We start from the raw sequence: 6,002 nt of genomic DNA on the forward strand, positions 1-6,002 counted from the left end.
GTATTCAAATAGGTTCATGTTCATTACCAGTGTGTTTTAACATTTCTTTAAGACATGATGGTTTTTTTCAAAAAGTATTTACCCATAAAGGTAAATGAAAAATAGTTCATAGAACCATTTTATGAAGCAGATAGTGCACAGGTTTCAATTTGGGATGTTGGTGGAGCAGAATGCAGCTTACTCCCAGATCTTCAAAATGTCGTGCAACATGACACTCAGCTGCACTTCATGCGTGTTACACCAATGTAAACACCCTCGAGCGCGCTACATCTTTACTAGAGGACCTCTCACCTGTGCATTATCTGTACATTTTAGTATCTTCTCTCTTTTCTTGCAATAAGACTGGTACAGTGCACTCCTGTTAAAACGAAATGCTCGGGACCGGCAGTTTTCTTTCGTTATAACGAAATTTTGTTATAACCGAACAAATACAATATGTAACAAAAACAAGGAAGCCATGGATATATGATATTCTGTTTGTTGAATACTCGTCATACACTGGAAAGCTGAACAAATAGTTATTCAATTTCAGATTATTGTATTACATAGAGAAACGCAAGTTCCCCTCGGAAACTGTGCATGACACACCAAGCGAACACACAGTTCGCCCATGCAGAGATGTTATAAATGCTTGTTCCGCTATGTATTTTCAGAAAAGATCCTCAATTCGTTATAACGGAGCACATTTCTTTTGTTTTTCTTTGTCAGTGGCGCTCGCAAAAGACTTCGTTATAACGAAATTTCGCTATAACCGTGTTCGTTATAAGCAAATTTTGTACCATAGACTTTAATGGCGATAATTTTGGGACCAGAAGTTTATTTTGTTATACCGAAATTTTGTTATAACCGTGTTCATTGTAATGGGAGTGAACTGTAATGCTTTTAAAGACCCTTGTAGTGTGTTGATACCATGGAGTGGGAAGACTGGCCCGCCTCAGATGTTACAGTATTAGAGAATCTGGGTAATGAACTGTGTACAACAGCGGCGAATCCAGGAATTCCGTAAAGGGGGAGGGGGCACCTTTACAAAATTAGAGGTCATTTTTTTTTCTTTCTTTTTATTACTTTTGTTATGACAAAAGTTAAAGGGGGGTGCGCGCCCGATGCGCCCCCGCCTGGATCTGCCACTGTACAGCTCTGTCACTGACCTCTACACTTACAGCCAATGAATTGATTGTTATAGATGAGCGTAAGCATTGATGCACATTATTCGCTGACAGGCACTCTTCATGGTTCTTCAAAATGCGTACCCCAGTGGGCAGTGGATGAGGATTGGTTTGATTGGACCACACATATTTCCTCACGCTACTGGGTCTTAAACCTCAGACTGAAAGTTTTGACAATGTTTAATGATACTATTGTTGTATGTACCAGCTTGTACAAATTGAAACCACCATGGTTTCTAACATTCCATAATATGTATCACGTGTTGTAAACCAGTTAAAGGGAATAAATTCTGAAATTTAAGGAGTACTGCCTATCAAACTTGAGCCAAAATGTCTTCATTTCAGATTTCTTGTGTATAGTAGGGGGGTATTATGAAACTAGAATGCTAGCAATGCTAAATCATTGCCCGTGGGAGCTACAGTAAGCCACGTGTTAATCACATCCATTTGGAATGCAGGAAAGGTCCTAATTCGTAGTTTTCAACTTGAGATTTGATGAAAGCTGTGATTCAGGGTGTGGTTAGGATCAGTGAATTAAAAAAACATCGTCCATTGTACTTGTTCATTGGTGCAGAAAGAAATTCTTTTGTGTGTGGACTTCCACCCTGATAGTCTGGTAACCAGACCCTTTGCTAACTTTAGCACCTTCCTGGAAGTGCGCCTTCCGCTACAAATAGGTTGCCACCCCGCGACAGAGGCCAAAACAATCCATCTCAACCGGCTACTTCTAACATTGTTAGACTCAAGGGCATTAATATCCTGGAAAGCAAAATAGTACAGGCAGGTGGTCTGGAAGCTAGACTACCACCCTAGGTTCCCTCTTATACATGTACATTGTACTACATGTATCAAGCTGTTGCAGGAAATACAGAGTCAGGCAAATGCGAGTACGGTGTCTAAATGAATACAGTGTTGAAGAGCAAATGTTATTGAAGAAATCCATATTCTATTGTTGTTGCCCAGTGCAATATCAAAATGAGGTCAATTTTTTTTTTTTTCAGTAGAGACACAAATTTTGACCTCTGGAAATGTTATCATCACTCAACAATGCCTGTGATACAAATATTGACCGTGCAGAAATAAATAAGCACTTCTTCACTCAGAACATGACTTTCCCCAGCTCTTTATTTCATTTTTTTCAAACCAAAAATATTCATTTGTATTTCATTCATTCACTCATTTATGTTTTCATTTATCTATTCATTTATGTATTCATTAATTTATTCCTTTATTCTTTCATTCAGTCGTACATTCACTCATTTATTTTTTCATTCATTTTATTTATATATATATTTATTTATTTATTCATTTATTAAGTCATTTATTCATTCCTTCTTTCCTTCATCCGTTCATCTGTTCCTTTGTTTGTTCATTCATTCATTCATTCTTTCAGTTACCCATCATCATGTACACAGTTGTTTACTGGATATTTTGTATTTGTTTCTTTTGACTGTTTTGTGTCAGCAATAGCAGATTGTTGTTTTTTTAGTGTGTGTGTGTGTGTGCGTGTGTATGTGTGTGTGTGTGTGTGTGTGTGTGTGTGTGTGTGTGTGTGTGTGTGTGTGTGTGTGACATGTGTGACATGTGTTGGTGGGAGAGGATTCAAGGGTGGCGTTTCTGGTAGGGTTTGGATCAAAGGTCAATGGTACCCCAAATCTATGTATAATAAGATGGTTTAGTATTATTACTATACATATATATCATGATGATGATGATAAACCAAGGACAAGAGAATCGTTCAGCCAAAATCACAATACACCTGTATCTTTATTCAAGGGCAAGAATACTAAACATGCTCGTACATGAATGTTTCATTAGGGAATATGACGTCATTACATTCAAGTAGGCCTGCGACGAATAGGATGAATGCAGTGATCAACGTCAGTAAGTCGTGTAATATGTCAAATCATGTCTCAATCGGCAGGAGAACGTATCAATAAAATTATGTTTAAGCCATAAAAACCTATCCCCACCCCATTACAAGAAAATAATGATCAAGGTATAAACTGAACCCAATGTCACATTCATAGGCAGGGCTCGACAGTAGCAATGGTTCGGGGCCACCAGAAATTGATGTCGAGCCACCAAAATTCCAAAAAAAAGGTTATACATATTTTGGTTGTCCGATCGGACAGCTAAGGTTCGAAATGGATTGATATGGTTCCTTTTATTTCGGGCCACCAAAATTTGAAATTTGAGGATACTATAATGGCGTGCACGAGCCTTCACACAAAAAGGTTAGTGTTGAGTCCCGCTATAGGAAAACACTTAAGTACTGCATTCTGTTTGAAATAAAATAGACAAACGAAGAGGTCCCAAATATCCCTTTCTTCTGCTTTTGTTATAATTTGTTGAATTCCGTGTCATCCAGTCAACATCGACATATTTCTCCGGCCGCGTGCGTGTAGACGAACTTGAAGTTTACTGCGTACACGGTGTATAGGTCATAATAAAAGGCGGGACCCACCATTTATTAGGACGGGTTTGTTTTCCTTTGTTTTTGGATATGTCAGCCGTTTCAAAACCGATTCCATCAAATAAACTTTTAATACCTCTTAGAATTGTATGCTCTTTCATATTTCATACGAGGTTTCCGAGTCTCTCCCAAAAAGTTAAAATCTGAAACCCTCAGCTCAACTAAAACTATACCATCCCTTTAACGCATGGTAAGCATGGTAAGTCCGGTTTCGACAAGCAGTGGATTTAATGACACGTGTACGTAGATTATGCACTGAGAAATTTGATTCTGTCTCATGCAGGCTTGATTTCAAATATTCATAATTTCTCGTGCGTCTACGCTTGGTTTCGAACGCTATATTTCAGTAAATGCACGCATGTATATTATAGACGGTCTTTGAAGTCTCCTTCCATCTATACTCCATAAACACCAAACATACGAACATTGGCATTTCCCATAAAGCAGTAGACAGAAAAAAGAGATTAATTAATTTTATGCACCAATGACCTTTTATCTACTCATTCTGCTCCTTCGATAGCGGCAAAGAGTAGGCTTCATCGTGAGGGATTTTCCAGAGCTTTTATAGGTAGCGAGAAAGCAACATTCTGTAGAAATCTCAACCCCTCCCCCTTCACTCTCCACATCTTTCTCTTTTTTTCCCCTCTGGTATAAAAGTTGATACAAAAACTGATGGTAGGCATCACGTCTTTAAATTCTCCTGGTGCAGTTTTCTCATCAAGATCGTCAGATACATTGTCGGGAGGCGAAATATTGCCGGAGGGTATTTTTTTTTTTTTTTTGATTATCTAAAATTTGATGACAAAGAGAGTGCGCACTACCAACAATTATACGCTACCCAACAATAGTCATACCATATTATCATGCACAGAGTTATGCAAATTTCTGTCGGAAGAGAGCAAGTCCGAGTCGACTCATTGGTTGAAGGAAGCAGTGAAGAGGGGACCACTAAACAGGAAATGGGAAGAAAAACAGATTCGTTGGAAAAGTCGTCTTGTCTCGTGTAAAAAGAAAATAAAAATATGCGTGCCCGCAAATTGTAGAGAATGAGGGTGATGTTCGTCACTCAAAGGTTCGTCAATCCGAAAATGAAACTAAGTTTCTTAATCCGAAAATGAGAAAAAGGCGCGTACTAACGAACCTTCGGAATCACGAACCTTATTTCGTTTTTCGACCAACGAACCTTCGTAATAATGGTCCTTCGGAATAACGAATTGTAACCGAGATTAATATGCCTAACACACTCAAGGTAATGCATAAGAACCTTTACAGAATTAGTCTGTAATATGAGTTGCAAATCTATTTTTTGTCATAGCATATCATTGGGCTTAACAAAAGAACCTTCCTCGCTTTACTCGTGAGGTAACAACCACATCAGTACTTAATAACTTGATTATATCCATGACTTTACGGGATTTACAAAATTCGTTCTTACTCTTATCTTTTCACTACTTCTTTTTTTCGATGAACTCATGATGTATAATATATATTATATCACCCTATTCTGAAAAAGATTTACTGTTTGGATTTCATGGCAGTCAGCAATATAAAGTCAGTATATTAAGAAATACTACTTGTCCAGTTGTTGGCTACGTAATTCATGCCTGTCGTCTTTGATAATTCAGGTACCATTTTCTCCAGATATTTATTCTTCTTCGTCTTTTTTAATAATTTCTCGATTCATTTCCTATGAAGAGAGCGCACATCTACATCCACTCACTATCATGCCCATACGTAAGTGATCTGTCACGCATGCGTAGAATACAGTGACGATTCCCGTAAAGCCATATTCCATACTCCTTCCAGTTTTAATAGATGACAATCTCCATGTATATTCATGATTACTGTATGTAAAACGGAGGCTTGATTTTGAATAACAGCAGTGATATTTGGCATGTCCTCGGTTCGTGGTTTTCTGGGAAAGTGTTTTTAACTTTCCATCGCCGTTTAGCGATATCTTTCAACTTTTATCGGGGCAACAGCGCTCTTTTGTACATGCGAAACTGACAGTACGAAACTAAAATTGACTCCTTTGTCTTGTATTGAGTTGATCACTCATTACTTCATTTTCTTGACTAATTGACGTCCATTGTTTGCAATGTACATCACAGCTTACAACTCTTTAAGAGTTTTTTTTTTTCAGTTTGGCATTTGGCAATGAATTTCCTTTCCGCAACGCAGGTTCTCCTACCGAGGTAAGTGCAAATCCAATCCTCGTACAGTATTAGGTTCTCTGTACTTCTGGCTTAGCCTCCATCAAGTCGCTTTGACATTGTGGCGTACATTATGTCTTTATCAAACTGGAGACCTGAGTGGAAGAATACGATGCTTTGGTGGAAGAGAGCTTGACGGCCTCCGAT

Source organism: Diadema antillarum, unplaced genomic scaffold (assembly GCF_040938485.1).
Source record: "Diadema antillarum isolate AM-2024a unplaced genomic scaffold, OU_Dant_1.0 seq00000586_RagTag, whole genome shotgun sequence".
Lineage (NCBI taxonomy): Eukaryota > Metazoa > Echinodermata > Echinoidea > Diadematoida > Diadematidae > Diadema > Diadema antillarum.